Source organism: Tamandua tetradactyla, chromosome 17 (assembly GCF_023851605.1).
Source record: "Tamandua tetradactyla isolate mTamTet1 chromosome 17, mTamTet1.pri, whole genome shotgun sequence".
NCBI lineage: Eukaryota > Metazoa > Chordata > Mammalia > Pilosa > Myrmecophagidae > Tamandua > Tamandua tetradactyla.
In genome coordinates, this window is record NC_135343.1 from 9,065,355 (window position 1) to 9,079,862 (window position 14,508).

At 42.3% G+C, this 14,508-nt stretch overlaps 1 protein-coding gene, 1 non-coding gene and 1 pseudogene across 4 annotated transcripts in view; 2 read left to right on the forward strand and 1 right to left on the reverse strand.

Moving 5' to 3' along the window:
• The window catches only part of RMDN2 (regulator of microtubule dynamics 2), a 118,232-nt gene that overhangs the window by 14,164 nt on the left and 89,560 nt on the right, over positions 1 to 14,508 (forward strand). Inside the window, exon 1 of one of the 3 annotated variants that reach the window (XM_077134016.1) lies at positions 8,717 to 8,845. The exons of 1 other annotated variant lie outside the window; for it this stretch is intronic. The gene's annotated coding sequence lies outside the window, so the exon portion shown is untranslated. Of the gene's footprint in view, positions 1 to 8,716; positions 8,846 to 14,508 lie in introns of those variants that run through there. One more of the 3 variants, XM_077134017.1, reaches the window with a different exon arrangement.
• LOC143661876 (U6 spliceosomal RNA) lies at positions 696 to 799 on the reverse strand. Its single transcript, XR_013164911.1, has one exon. It is a non-coding gene; the product is annotated as a U6 spliceosomal RNA (small nuclear RNA).
• On the forward strand, positions 1,882 to 3,927 carry LOC143660699 (putative protein PLEKHA9; annotated as a pseudogene).

The following is a 14,508-nucleotide window of genomic DNA, read 5'->3' on the forward strand; positions in this document are numbered from 1 at the left end:
ATCTGGGGGAATGCTTTTACTGCATCAGCACAACACAACTTCCCAGCAAAACAATAATAATAATCTGGCCACAAATATCAATGGTGCCAAGGCTGAGAAACCTCGTTTTAAAGAGATCAAAAGCCACTGGTTCGGGAAGTCAGGAGGTCTTGATCGTCCCCAGTGAGAGCAGTTTTAGTGCAGTGGTTTCTGCAGTGGCCCAAGAAGTGGGTGGGAAGTCAGGGAGAAAAGGCTGTGCGTGGGGACTTTTCTCTTAAAGTATTTTTGGTTGTAAAGGGCTGGAGATAAGGAAGTAACATTGGAGAGGGCAGAGTTGACTGAAAGTTTTTAAGAAGGATAACCAGCGGTAATGAAGTATTTTAAAAGATTCGTATCATGAACTTAAATTTTCATTTTTCATTTAAGTGTTTGTTGTCTGGTATTAATATAAGCCATAATAAACTAAGCCACTGGAGAAACGGATTATTTTGGTGAAAGATCTTTTCTTTAAATTTTAAAGATCTTCTACATCCAAAAAAGAGGAGAAAATAGTGCTACCCATTTATGGCCGTGTCTCCATAATCACCAACATTTAGTAAAGGAAAATAATGAAAATGCCTTAATGCCTAAAATTGGATTCTAACAAGGAAGTATTGTATGAGAAGATTTTAAGTTATTGTACTGTCACTCTGTAAGGTCACATTGTGCATATATATTTTAATATGGAATGCTTCATGAATTTGTGTGTCATCCTTGTGCAAGGGTCATGCTAATCTTCTCTGCATCATTCCAATTTTTAGTATTTGTGCTGCCGAAGCAAGGCCATATTGTATTTTTGGTATAGGCATATTTACATTATTCAAGTTATCTTATTAACTGCCTCTCACTTATTACATACAGATGTCCCTGATTACCTGTAACTTTATGCTCCTGTATTTATGAGTGGCCCTGTAATGCCCAGAGCTAAGGTCTCTCTCAGAACCCTTCTGTTTGAGAAATGGGAGGTTTTCCTTCCTGAAAAGGTGTAAATGCAATGTCATTACTATCAGAATTGTCCTTTCTTTCTCTTTTTTTTTTTTCTTTTTTCTTTTTTGTTTTAAGGAGGGCTGAAGGATCGTTCTGCTTCATGTGAGAGAGTGTAAGAGCCCTGTGGCTAAATGGAAACCTGTCCGAGTCTCTGGCTGGTGGAAGGAGGAAACCTGCTTTTCATTAGCTGGGGAGCAGATGCCACCACGGGAGGACAGGGGGTTCTTTTCCTAGGATGGCTATCAGCTGGACAGACAGCAGGAGCAAGCCCATCTTTATTTTTATTTCTTAAGGATAAGAACTAAGGCCAAGACAACAGACATCGGGAGTTCTGAGTTAGAATTCAACCGCAAACCATATTGTATGTTATCACATGGATGAGAAAGGATTCTAAGGGCTTACTTAGGAAACCAACCACAGTTATTGCATAATTTTTCTTGTAAAAGATGCTCCCAGTTCCAAACAATCAAACTCCAGTTACTCTGGATCACAAGATATGGGGGTTGGTGGCTTGTTTTATGAGACAGCTTTTCCCCTAAAATCATTAGTGGTGAATTACAGTTTTCACTTTTTTTCTAGATTCAGTTCTCTGAATGACCATCCAAATATGTCTGGATTATAAGGCTAGGAATGCGATTTCTACACAATGGAAGAAGTTTTACAGCCTGGGCTGAAGATGTGAGGGGGGCGGGGCGGGGGCAGGGCGGTGTGGGTGGAGCCAGCGGGTGCGGCGCCCGGGGGCCCTTCTGAGTGGTCTCAGCCTCATGGCTCCTTCCCTGCAGGAGGGAGAGTGTCCTACTGTGATTTTCCCGATGATGCCTGGAAAGGTTGCAAAGGGCGCATCCAAATGGCGGTGTGTGAAATTCTAGCTCATTCTGTAGTAATACAAGCATGGATCTGCTAATCCCCAGGGAACAGCATTTCTACCTGAAGGCCAGAAATGTGGCAGAGAGACAACCGTGGCTGGTGGCTCTGGGCCAGCCAAGGCCTGCCTGGCTGACAGCAGGACCCAGAAGGAGAAAGTGTTTGCACTGGAAACCTGGAAACCAAAATGTCAGAACTAAGACTCCACTGCGTCCTTCTTGTTCAGCAAGTAGATAAAACAAAAGAAGTTTTATCTTCTTCTAACTGGGGCATCCACCTCCAAGGAGGGAACTGCTGTGGGAACTCTGCTGAAATCAACCTGCCATCCTTTCCTGAGGATCTTGGATGACGGCTCGCAGATTGCAAATGCAGCCTTCGCCTCTGTTCTAGTTTGCTAGCGGCCGGAGTGCAACACACCAGAGACGGATTGGCTTTTAATAAAAGGGGATTTATTTTGTTAGTCCTTCAGAGGAAAGGCAGCTAACTTTCCACTGAGGTTCTTTCTTACGTGGGAAGGCACAGGGTTATCTCTACTGGCCTTCTCTCCAGGCCTCTGGGTTCCAACAACTTTCCCCGGGGTGATTTCTTTCTGCATCTCCAAAGGCCTGGGCTGAGCTGCAAGGGCTGAGATGAGGAGTGCTGAGCTGCTTGGGCTGTGCTATGTTGAGTCTCTCATTTAAGCACCAGCCAATTAAATCAAATGCCATTCATTGCAGCAGGCACACCTCCTAGCCGACTGCAGATGTAATCAGCAGCAGATGAGGTTCACGTACCATTGGGTCATGTCCACAGCAACAGAACTAGGCACCTTCACCTAGCCAAGGTGACACCTGAATCTACCACAGCCTCCGGGCTGCACTGTAGTACTCCCCCCCGGCTCGCCACAGAGAGGAAACATCCTACCGTACCCAATTCATAATTCACTGGAAAGCCAAACAGAGCTGAACAATTGTGAAAATGGATTTTTAAATATGGAGGTAAATGTTGATGAAGAAATCCTAACAAAAAGCCTAAAAATCCTTATTTTTGAAATCTACAGAGAGAGGCTATCGCATTTCAAGTGAAGAAATTATAGATGATAATATAACAGTCCCAGGAACCATAATGAAGGAAGATGAAGAAGGAAACCTGGAAAATCATAATGGAAACTTGGCACAGTTTATCAACTCAAGAACTTGAGTTCTTACAGAGAACACAAGTTGCTCTCCAGAATGTCACTGGGAAGACAGCAAAGAAGTTATCCCAACTTTCCCCAGTACTGTGAACAACAGCTCTAGTGGCACTGAACTTCTGGGAGACGGTTTGCCTTCCCGCCAAAGCATTCCTGGCATCATGTTGTACTGTGTTTCCAGTTTTAGACAGACTTGGCCCTACAGTGTTTGCTCCTATTAAAATGGATCTGGTTGGGAATATTAAGAAAGTAAATCAGGAATATATAACCAACACGGGAGACTTTACCCCCCTGCAGAAGACACTGCTGCGGGAAGTTGAGGTGGAAGAAGCACAGGTCAGGAACTCGGCTACAGGGGCCCTCTTGTGTGCAGAAGAGATGTCTCAAATTGTTGAATGGATTTTTGACAGAAGTGAAAAATGGAGAAAAGGTTATCCAGACTGCCCTGAGTAACGCATATGATAAAACATTACAGTATCACCACAGCTGGGTAGTTCATGGGTTTTGGTGTTGGCTCTGTGGGCAGCTCCACCCTATTACGATTTTGTGGCCACGTTAACCATAAAAGAAGCTTTCAGTATTGGGATGTAGAGGGACCTCAGCCTTTACCTCCCAGCCATGGAAAGGCAGTTGGTAATCCTGGATTCTTTAGACAAGGTGCACATACCGGAGTGTTTTGAGGTTGTACGACAGCTGCAGGGCAGCACCTCCTCCCAACTTCAGGGAATAAAGCTTGCTAAAGTGAAAGAAAAAAAATGGTTGGTTAACCAGCATGTCCTACTGCAGCACAGAATGACTTCTCTGTAGATTTCCTTATCAAGAGGCTCTTTCTATCTACCAAGTACTTTCTTAAAAGAGACCAGTCTGTTTTTGTTTTTGTTTTTAAAGGGGGGGAATTTATTAAGTTGTAAGTTTATAGTTCTAAGGCTGTGAAAAATGTCCCAGTTAAAGCAAGTCTATAAAAATGTCCAAATTAAGGCACCAACAAGAGGTTACCTTCACTCAAGTAAGGCTGAAGAAGTTCAGGGTTTCTCTCTCAACTGAGACCAGCTTTGAAGGGAAGAGTAACTATTCCTTGTATTGTCTGTTGGGTAATCAGTCTGGAAAACTGCTAACCTAGTTTGGTTTTTACCAGCAGAGTATCATGTAAAATCAACTTTCCACCCAAGTCCAAAATTGAATCTTTCATTCTAGTTATTATATACAATTTAAGCTATCTAATTATTTTAACTACTCTTTTTTTTACATACATTTTGTCTAACTAGTGGATGTTCAACTTTCTTTTTGATCTGTCTCAAGTATTGAAACTAACCTCGGCTTGTGAAGTTGATGTATGTTCTGTTGAAGATGTCTCTGGGTGTTTTCTCTCCAATGAAGAAAGAATGCGGGAGAGAGAGGCAAAATGACTCTCTGCTCTGAATTTGTTGCGTTTCATCTGAGAGTGTCTCCAAGGCTGTACTTTGAAAAGGCTTATTACCAAAAATCCATGTAAGAATGTGACTTATACCATCTTTTGTAACTTCTGAATCTCTGTAAACTCCTCCCTATCTTGAAACATCACAGAAGGCCTGTAGATAGCTTCTGAGCAGGATTAGTATCAATCTGGCAAAATATACGACTTTCTGAAAATGTCCGTTTCTTCATTAAATAAAAACTTAACTTTTCTAACAAAGTAGAAAGTCTCTAATAAGAATGCAACATCTTAACAAAGTAGGTCACTTTTTAATAAATTGATTCAACATTGAATTAGTAGTTGGGTTCAAATATTGCTAATTTTTCTTTAATAGCATTTTTGATCCATTTAGTTCAATATGATGAGTCAACTATTTTATTGTATTTAAGTGATTAATAATTTACTGCACTGATTACTTAGTCCTATGAAAATGTTTAATAAACGTATCCTCATGCTTTCTCCAAAGAAAGCCTTTTTCCTTTGGAAGATCCAGTTTAATTATGGTTGTCTTTTCAGGCATTTTTTTGTAACTTTGTTGTGTTCTGGAGCCCCCGAATTTTAAAACACTGTTTATTTTAGACATAATATTTTCCTCCTTTCTCCCCAACTATAGAGCTAACTTGAAGATGGTAGACACCCCAAAATTTTATACCCGTGGCTTAGGGGTAGTGGGAAACACTTTTGGGGATCCCTCTGTGGGGGAAGAGTTCAGGTCATATTACTTACCTCTGTTTTAGATGGCTCAAGCTGCTGAAATGCAGAATACCAGAATTGAATTGGCTTTTATGATGGGGGTTTATTAACTTACAAGCTTATAGTCCTGAGGCGATGAAAATGGCCAAATCAAGGAATCACCCAGATAATACCTGCACTCCTGCGTCAGATGGCAAGGCACAAGGTGGCGTCCGCTGGTCTCTCCCTTGTCTTCTAGGCTTCGTTGCTTTCAGCTTCTGGCTGCTCCATCTGCGGCTTTTGCCTTGAGCTTTCATTTTATTTTTTTCCTTTCAAATGCAATTCTTTTCCAACATGGCCTGCAATGAGCTTTGGTGCAGAGATATGGGGGTGGGGGAGGTATGTGACAAAAAAGAAAAGAAAAAACCCAATTTTTTTGGCCAATTGCTCCAAGCCTTTCCCTGGAAAAGCCCAGTCCCTGCGGTGGGCAGGGCACAGGCCACCTCCCCCTGCCCGGAGCCCAGGCTTTGGTGGTCGAGGCACAGATGGGAATTCATTCCATTCCCCATGTAAAAGTGCTGTCTTGGAGAGGGAGGATGGCTGTAGTATATATATATGTGTGTGCGGAGACATGTATAAACGTATGTAATTTCTCTCTTTCTCATCTTCTGTGTGCTTCTCTCTGTTTCTTTCTCTGAATTTCATCCTCTTATAAAGGACTCCAGTAAGAGGATTCGGACCCACATGGGGCAGGAGTCAGCTGCAAGCAACTAATCCAAAGGTCCCACCCACAACAGATCTACACCCACGTTCTTAGCTTTAGGGTCCTTAAAACCTCCAAACCATCAGACCTCACAACCTTAGGAAGATAGGCTAAGATAATTCATGCAAAGAACAATACCTGACTGGCTAACAGCAGCTCCCCACGGCTCCATGACTGCCCTGCCTGTACAGCCAGGCTGCGGAGTTCAACTCTCTCTTTTTATCTCGCTCTCTCTCTCTCTTTCCTTTGCTCTTAATTAAAAAAAAAAATTCTCCAGCTGTTTAAGTATAGAATATTTTCTTAACCACAGCCTGAAAAGTCAATTTTGCTGTTTTGAGATGGGAGCTGAGAATTACAAGGTGGCACTAATTATATTTAGGGCCCAATCCTCATTTTATAAATGAAGAAATAGAGATTGCTAATAAGAACATTTGAAGGGCAAAAATAAAGCATCCTTGGAATGTAACATCTAACCAGGATCACTACCTAAGCTTTAAAGTAAATCCAGATCAAATTTCTAATAAAAAGAAGAGTATACCTTTTCAAAGAGATGGGGACAGATATATAGTGTATTGGAACTGTTAAAGGGTTAAAACTAACTGCCATTCAGTTGCTTTCTGGAAATAAAACCACTTAGATAAATCCTAAGGGAAAAACCAACAATCTAACAAACTAAAACAAAATATCTTGACACACTTCTCACACAGTTACTCTATGAGGGACTACAAATTTCCTGCTTTCCCGTGAGCATAATATTCCTTTCCAAGAAAGTCTTGCAAATATTTACTTAATACAGAAAACGAGCACTGCAGAATAACTTCTAAAAGGAAGTAGATTAAACTAGACGAGCTGGTGTTGACAGGTGGCAAAGGGCAGGGCATTCCAGACATGGACAGCATGGAAAGGACAGAGAGCCTGGCAAATGCGTGGCTGGTGGGAAGACTTACCCGACAGTTTGGCTATAGTTAAAGAATAGCATGACGCTGGTGGAAGGGATGGGAAAAGCTGGAAAAGGAGGTGGAGACAATTGCAAAGAACCTGTGTTCCTGCTTGATTGTAACGCTGTGCTAGTTATGATGAATAACAGCAACTTTAAGATGTGTAGGGTTTCCTCTTTCCAGAATTTTCTTTTAGATGGTAGACCTCGAGTTGGAGGGGAAGGGAATGGAGAGGAGGCAGAATCATTTCTTTTCCATGTCATCCCTGTAACAGTGAATGGCAAAGACAGAACACCTCTTTAGTTTTAGCTTTACCAAAGGTCAATGGCTCCCGTGTCTCTGAGTTTCTAGCCCTCAGCTTTTATTGATGAAGGAACAAAACGAAAGGTCCTGGAGGGGCGGGAGAGGAGCATATTCCACTGGACTATAGAAAGAGGCCAGCTACTTTATCCTACCTCCTGACCTCAAAGAATTAATCACTACCAGCTGTCGGTTCTCTGCGGAGCTGAGAGTTGGTAAGGTCTTGTCCTCGGCCCATACTCCTCATTTTTATTGAAGGCCGTGTGTGTTGTGTGCTGGGAATGCAGAAGTGAGCTCCGTTGATAAACCCTGAAGCTCTAACCACAAGGTGCTCTAGGCTTCCTTCAAATATTATTGCAGAGACAAAGTTCCTTTTGTATCCAAATCTTGTTGAGAGAGTAACCTGCTATCACCCTGTATGACAGGTTTACATATTAGATTATAGTTAAATAAAGCAAATATTGACGTTATACTGTAATCTTTGCAAACCATGATTAAATGGAAATGGAAGTGTTGGTGAAGAAAGGAATGCTTTACTAGTCTCAGATCTGTGGGAACTAAGAGGTTATTAGTCAGCACTTTCCCAAGATTTATCTGGATACAGTATACCTTTTCATTAATAAAATGATCTTTAGATTTACGTAATCTTGAATGCAGTTTACTTAAAGCGCGCACACACACACACGGCTTATATTCTTAGATTCTATAGAGTCTGAACGCCCGTCGGTAAATAATGTTGCATGGATTGTAAAGTTAGCTTCATTTTTTTTTAAAAGTAGATTTTTTTTTTTTGATTAACAGGAGCGTACCCGTTTTTCATTCTGCCCCCTACATTGGTGGGGAATTTAGTAATTAAATTCTACGCTAGTCTTAGCAATATTGGCCAAGGTGAGGGCGACACAGGAAGGGGTGTGTTGTAAGAATCTACTTTGGAGAACTTCATTTTATTTCCATTAATTCAAGTCTCAGAAAGTGCGGCTGGCTACGGCGCGGAGTGCTGGCGCGGGCCCAGGGCAGTGACTTGAGCCCGAGCGACTCGGCGCTGCGGAGCGGACGGAGGGGTTTGAGTGTTCTGCTCCTTAAAAAGGAACGTGAACGGCAGCGAGGCTAGAAAACGCGGCCGTCAAAGTAGAGGGGACTAGGTGACGCCAGACGTCGGCGTTCGAAGTTATATTTAAAAGGGGGTGCAAAACAAGGCTTATGGGGGGGGAGGTCAGGCGGGAGGCGGGGGGCGGGGGGCGGGACTGGAGAGCAGGACGGCCCGGGACGCGGGCGGCGCGGGGAGGTGCGAAGCGGGCGGGGCCCGGGAGGGGGCGGGGCCCGGGAGGGGCGGGGCCCGGGGGGCGGGGCCCGGGAGGGGGCGGGGCCCGGGGCGGGGCGGGGCGGCGGGGGGGCCGGGAGGAGCAGGCCCCGCGCGGGCCAGGGCGCCCAGGGCGGCGCGGGTGTCCTCTAGGGAAGCGGGGGCCGCTCGCCCCGCGTGGGCCGGGCCCCTGGCGGATAGAGGCGGGAGCGGCGGGCGCCGGGGCCGCGGCTCCTCCCCCGCGCCTCCCCATCCGGGTCAGGCCGCGGCGGCCGCGCGCGGGGCGCTGTCCACCCCGCACCCCACCCGCTACCGCAGCCCAGCGCGGACGGCGGGTCCCCGGGCCCCGACGGCAGAGAGGCCCGGGCGGCGGGCTCAGGTGCGTGCGGCGCGGGGCGGGGGTGGCTCCGCGGTGTGAGGGCCTCGGCGGCGGCGGCGGCGGCGACTCCCGGGGCGCGCGGGCCGGTCCCCGCGGGGCCCGGGGCTCCCTCCCCGGCGCGGCCCCAGCCCCCGGGGCCCTGCGGGGCCGCCCGCCTGCCCCGCGCGCGGGCCCTCCCTGCCCTGCTTTTCCGCCGCGGCTCCGGGCCACCGCTCGGCTTGGCTTGTGCTCACACTCGGAGTCTCTCCGTGTTTTGCACCAAAACGAAAGCCAGATTTCCGGCGCGACCGCTGTTTACAAATAAGCCAAACGTCAGGGAGCCCTGAATTGAAATTGTGAACCAAGATAATGAAAACCTGATGCAATATGAGCATTCGCATTTACTCCCGGAGGCTCAGGTTAAGCAGGCCACTGTGGGGAATCTGATCACTTACTCAGGGTCTGGAGGATTCTCTTTGGAAGCTTAAACCTTAAACTAGTCTGTGAACCCGTTATGCTGCTTTATCTTGCAGAAGTTTTCATACACACTCTTGAGTTTATCAGAGTGTAGTTTATATTTTTCCCCCTAAGAGTGCGGATGGATTTCATTAAATATATGCTAAAATCATTATCATAATTACTTTTCTAAAGCATAATTTCCATATCTAAAAATTAAAGCCAGTACATGAAATAAAAATGCTTTTGAAGTTAACTTTTCTTGAGAATTTCTATAGAGGAATTTTAAGGTAGAAGTATTTTTAAAATCTTAAATATTTTGATCATTTACTGTTTCAGTAGAATTCTTGGTTCTCTTCTCTGCTCTTTAATTACATATTACATTAATTTTAGATGCCAGTGATTTGTCTAGAAATAATATCTGCTTCCATTGTTTTTACTAGCACCTTACCAATTGAGACTTGTAACAGGAATAATACTTAGCATCTGATTATTAAATTAAATTATTAGAGTTCTAACACCTAGTCAATATTTTTAATTACTGTATTGGATACTAAAGTCCACTATAAGCTACTAATTTGATGATTGAAAGTCTAGTAGGTATAAAGTGACATAATACAACCTGTGACACCTCTAATTGTGGTTATTTAAAACAAGGACCTATTCCATTGAGTCTAGTTTTTTCCCCAATTAATTTTTATAGTTCTGAAGTCATGTCTCAGCTCCCATCAGCTCAGCCCAGTCAGCCTCCGCCTTCTCTCCTCCTGAATTGTCACCACGTGGCCGTGAATCTGGGAATTAGGAACAAAGGCTGTCGAGGGTGACAGCTCTCACTTCCTGGGTGGGTGACCCCTGGGCAAATGACTTGACAGTTCTATGCCTCAGTTTCCTTACCGCAAAATACAGTTAATAATAAGACTTGCTGCAAAGAGATAATTTAGAATTGCGGTAGTTCCTCAAGGAAGGTCAAACAGAAGATACTCTTTCCCACCTGTTGAAACATCCCTGACCGAAGGATAGAATCTCCCTGTTATTTGTTTATTAAATGAAAAAAAAAAAATTCAAACTAGGCCATGTTTCTTAATAAAGTTCAAACAAGGCCCAGCAGGTCTCCGCAAAAAATAAAAAAAGCAATCAGAATATTAAGATTCCTTTGAATAGACTTCTATGAAAAGCCTTAATGAACCGCCTCCATTAATCTTTTTACTGACACAAAAAGCCACGATCGAGCTTGATGTGTGATTATTAGGTGTGATGCATAGGTAAGTCATAAGCATATAGTGACTTTTCTTAACAGCTATTGTCCTTTTTCACTCATCTTTCACGATAATTTACCTTGTGATATTATTTTCTTGTGGACATAAAATTGAACAGTTGTTAATTACCTGCAGCATCTGCTGAAGTTACAAAGTGATCCAAATTTGCTGTCATGTCTCTTGGTTGGAATGGAAGTGGGCAGATGGTTAGATTTCCCAATTACACCAATTAGGTAAAAAATAATTTTTGCTTAAAAAAAAAAAAAACCTGGACAAATAGTACCCTGAGGTCAGGCAGGCCAGTTAAGTGCCCAGGTCTCCTACTGGAGCCCTTGGATTTAGGGGAAGAGGTTTTTTTTTTTTTTTTTAAACATGGGCAGGAACCAGGAATTGAACCTGAGTCCTCAGGAATGGCAGGCAAGCATTCTTACCTGCTGAGCCACCATGGCCCACCCTAGGGGAAGAGGTTCTTAACTGGATATTATATGACAACAGCTGAGGTAATTTCTCCACAATTTATTATTGCAGTATCCTTCACGTTATAACGTAGCAGGGTGTCCACATAGGTCATTCCCTGAACTCAGCATAGGTAGGCCGGGAGAGCGTGAAGGGAATTTAAAGGGAGATATTTTTCTTTTAGGCAGAGTTCTTGGAAATAGACTCTTGCTCCTTGTTCCTTCGGTCCTTCTTCCATAGGGCATCATTTAAAATGTCATGTCTAGTGTTGCTAGATTATGCAATCATAGGATATAATCCATAGGAAGCCAAATATCAGATGTACAGTCCTTAGAATTTGCCTCTTTCCGGATGAGGACCACATTCTCACACTCAGCTGTTTGTTTTCCTTCCTGGTTCACTTAGAACAATGAGATAATTAAAGAGAACTTTCTTCTCTACCCACTTAGAAATCTCTGCTCACAAAGCTGCCATTTCTTCCATTTCTAATGATGCGTGTTTGTCCCCATCGAAGGTCAACCCACTACTGGTAGGGTTTACAGTATGCATCTTTAACTTTATATTATAACGTTTCATTTTAACCTTAGAACTTTATGACATTATATTTCCATTTGTCCTGTCCCATCTTTTGTGCTTTTGTCGTCTTACTTTTCATACATTATAAACCCCACGATACATTATTACCATTTTGCATTAATAAGCCAATATTTTTTAAAGAAATTTTAAAATGAGAAAAAAGTATTTTTATATTTACCCGCATATTTACTGGTGCTCGTCATTCCATTGTGTAGATCCATGTTTTTATCTTCTGTTATTTTTTCTGCCTTGAGAACTTCCTTTAGCATCTTTTGAAGTACATGCCTACTGCCAATGAATTCTCTTAGCTTTTCTAAGAGAAAAATGTGTGAAAAGCTCGATCGTGGCTTTTTGTGTCAGTAAAAAGATTAATGGAGGCGGTTCATTAAGGCTTTTCATAGAAGTCTATTCAAAGGAATCTTAATATTCTGATTGCTTTTTTTATTTTTTGCGGAGACCTGCTGGGCCTTGTTTGAACTTTATTAAGAAACATGGCCTAGTTTGAATTTTTTTTTTTTCATTTAATAAACAAATAACAGGGAGATTCTATCCTTCGGTCAGGGATGTTTCAACACACATTTTTCTAAGTGTGAAAAATGTTTTTATTTCACCTTCACTTTTGAAAGATCTTCTGAGTATAGAATTTAACTTGATGGTTCCTTTCAGCACGTTAAAGATGCCACTTCATTGTTTTCTTGCTTGCATAGTTTCTAAAGAGACATCATTGGCTTCTAAAGAGGCCAAATCATTGGTTTGGTTCCCTTTACTTATTTTGCTTGGATTATATTGACCTTGATCTGGGGTTCATAGGTTTTGCCAAATTGGGAAATTGTTTTGGTCATTTTCCTTCAAATATTTTCCCTCTACCCTCCCTTTTTCCCCTGGAACTTTAACCACGTGTGTTTTAGACTGTTTGACATTGCCCCATAGGTTAATGAGCTTAGCCATTGCTTGTCTCCCACCCACCCCCAGCCTCTTCTTTCTCTTTGTGTTCCATTTTGGATGGTTTTTATTGCTGTCTTTTCAGGCCCACTGATTTTTTGTTCCGTGGTGTTTTTCAAGCTTTTAATCCCATCCAGTAAACTTTTTTTTTTTTTTTTTTTTTTTTGAGGGAGGAAAGGAAGGAAAGACAGAGAGAAGGAAGGAAGGATGGAAGGAAGGAAGGGAGGAAGAAAGGGAAACATCTTTAAACATTTTCTTGTTTTATTGTATTTTGTTTGTTTGTTTGTTTTTTACATGGGCTGGGGCCGGGAATCGAACCGAGGTCCTCCGGCATGGCAGGCAAGCACTTTGCCCGCTGAGCCACCGCGGCCCACCCAGTAAACTTTTTTTTTACCTATTTTATTTTCACCTCTAGAATTTCCATTTCGTTCTTAATACCTTTTATTTTTTCTTCTAATGTTTTTATTTTCATTTAAATCCTTGAATATATTTGTCTGATAATTACATCATCTCTGTCATTTTGGGTTCTGTTTCTATTGACTGATTTTTTTGTTCAGTGAAAGGCCTGCTTCTTTAGAAATTTTTTATTGTATGCTGGACATTGCATATTTTGTGTTGATGAGTTCTGGATATTCTATTCCTTTATAAAGTGTTGGACTTTAAGAAGGCAGTTAAATTACTTGTACTTTGGTTTGATCCTTGGGAGGCTTGTTTTTCATCTGTATTAGGGCAAACCTAGAATAGCCTTAACTCTAGGGCTACTTTGGCCCCACTGAGGCATTATCCTTTAAGGGTCTCTACTGAAAGTCTCAAGCATTCCCTGAACTCTCTCCGTTCTTCCTGGTGGGAAATCGAAAACTTCTTGATTCTCTATCAGCTCAATAATTGTTCACCTTGCTTTCTTTCCCTGGAAGTTGTTCTTACCTGGCCTGATGAGCTACTCATCAAGATACTTATGCGTGTGCAGAAGATTCGAGGAGACCCCTGTGCAGATTTCCAGAGCTCTTTCTCTGCATAGCTTCCTCATCTTCAGCATTTTGCTACACAAATTCTAGATGCTGTAGTCTGATCTCTGTCTCTTCCACTCACTGAGACTTAAATCTCTGGTTTTCCCTTTCCATTGCCATAGTCCAAAGATTGCCTCCACTGGGAAAACAGGGAGATCATAGGACTTACCTCATTTATTTCCTTTCACCCAGAATCACGATCCTGTGCCATTGGTTTCCAGTTTCTGTAAACACTTGTTTCATGTATTTTGTACAGTTTTGTAGTTGTTTACGGTGGAAAGCTGAGTCCAAACCTTGTTACTCTCTAGTGGCCTGCAGCAGAAGGCTTTAAGTACTTTAAGTACTGTAAAAATACATTTGATTCTCTATAATAAAATAAACTGTTAGAGAATTTTTGGTGAAATACATACTTTAATAACCACTCGATTTATGTCATTGGTATTTCTAGAATATTTGTTCTCTGAATTTTTTATAATACCATGATGATAATAGCTAATATTTATTGAGTGCTTATTATGTGCAGTGATGTGATTAGTTAGCACATATAAAGCCCTTTACACAGTGCTCAAACCTTAATGCTGTAAGTAGGAAGTAAGAATTTTCTTTATTGTTGTTAAGAATTACTTTGAAAAGAATCCAGGATACTCTTTACTATGAAGACTAGAAGTAAGAAAGAGCCTTAGAATCATGGCTCTGGGGACATATTTTATGTTTGCCTCAGATTTCAAGGTCCCTAGTCAAATTCAGGTTCTTAGAATGGATTTATTCCTCTAATGATTTTTTTTTACCCACCCCCCTTTTCTTTTTCTTTGGTTATCTTTATTGTGCCTCTAGAAATGCAGTCAAAACTTAGCAGCTTCACTTAAAATTGATCATTAGCATACTGAAAATTTCATAGAACCCAAGAAAAAGCATTGCCATCTCAAAATTAAGTTTACGTATTTTGAATTCCTAGGAACATCCCCCCAAATATGCCATGCATTATAATAGT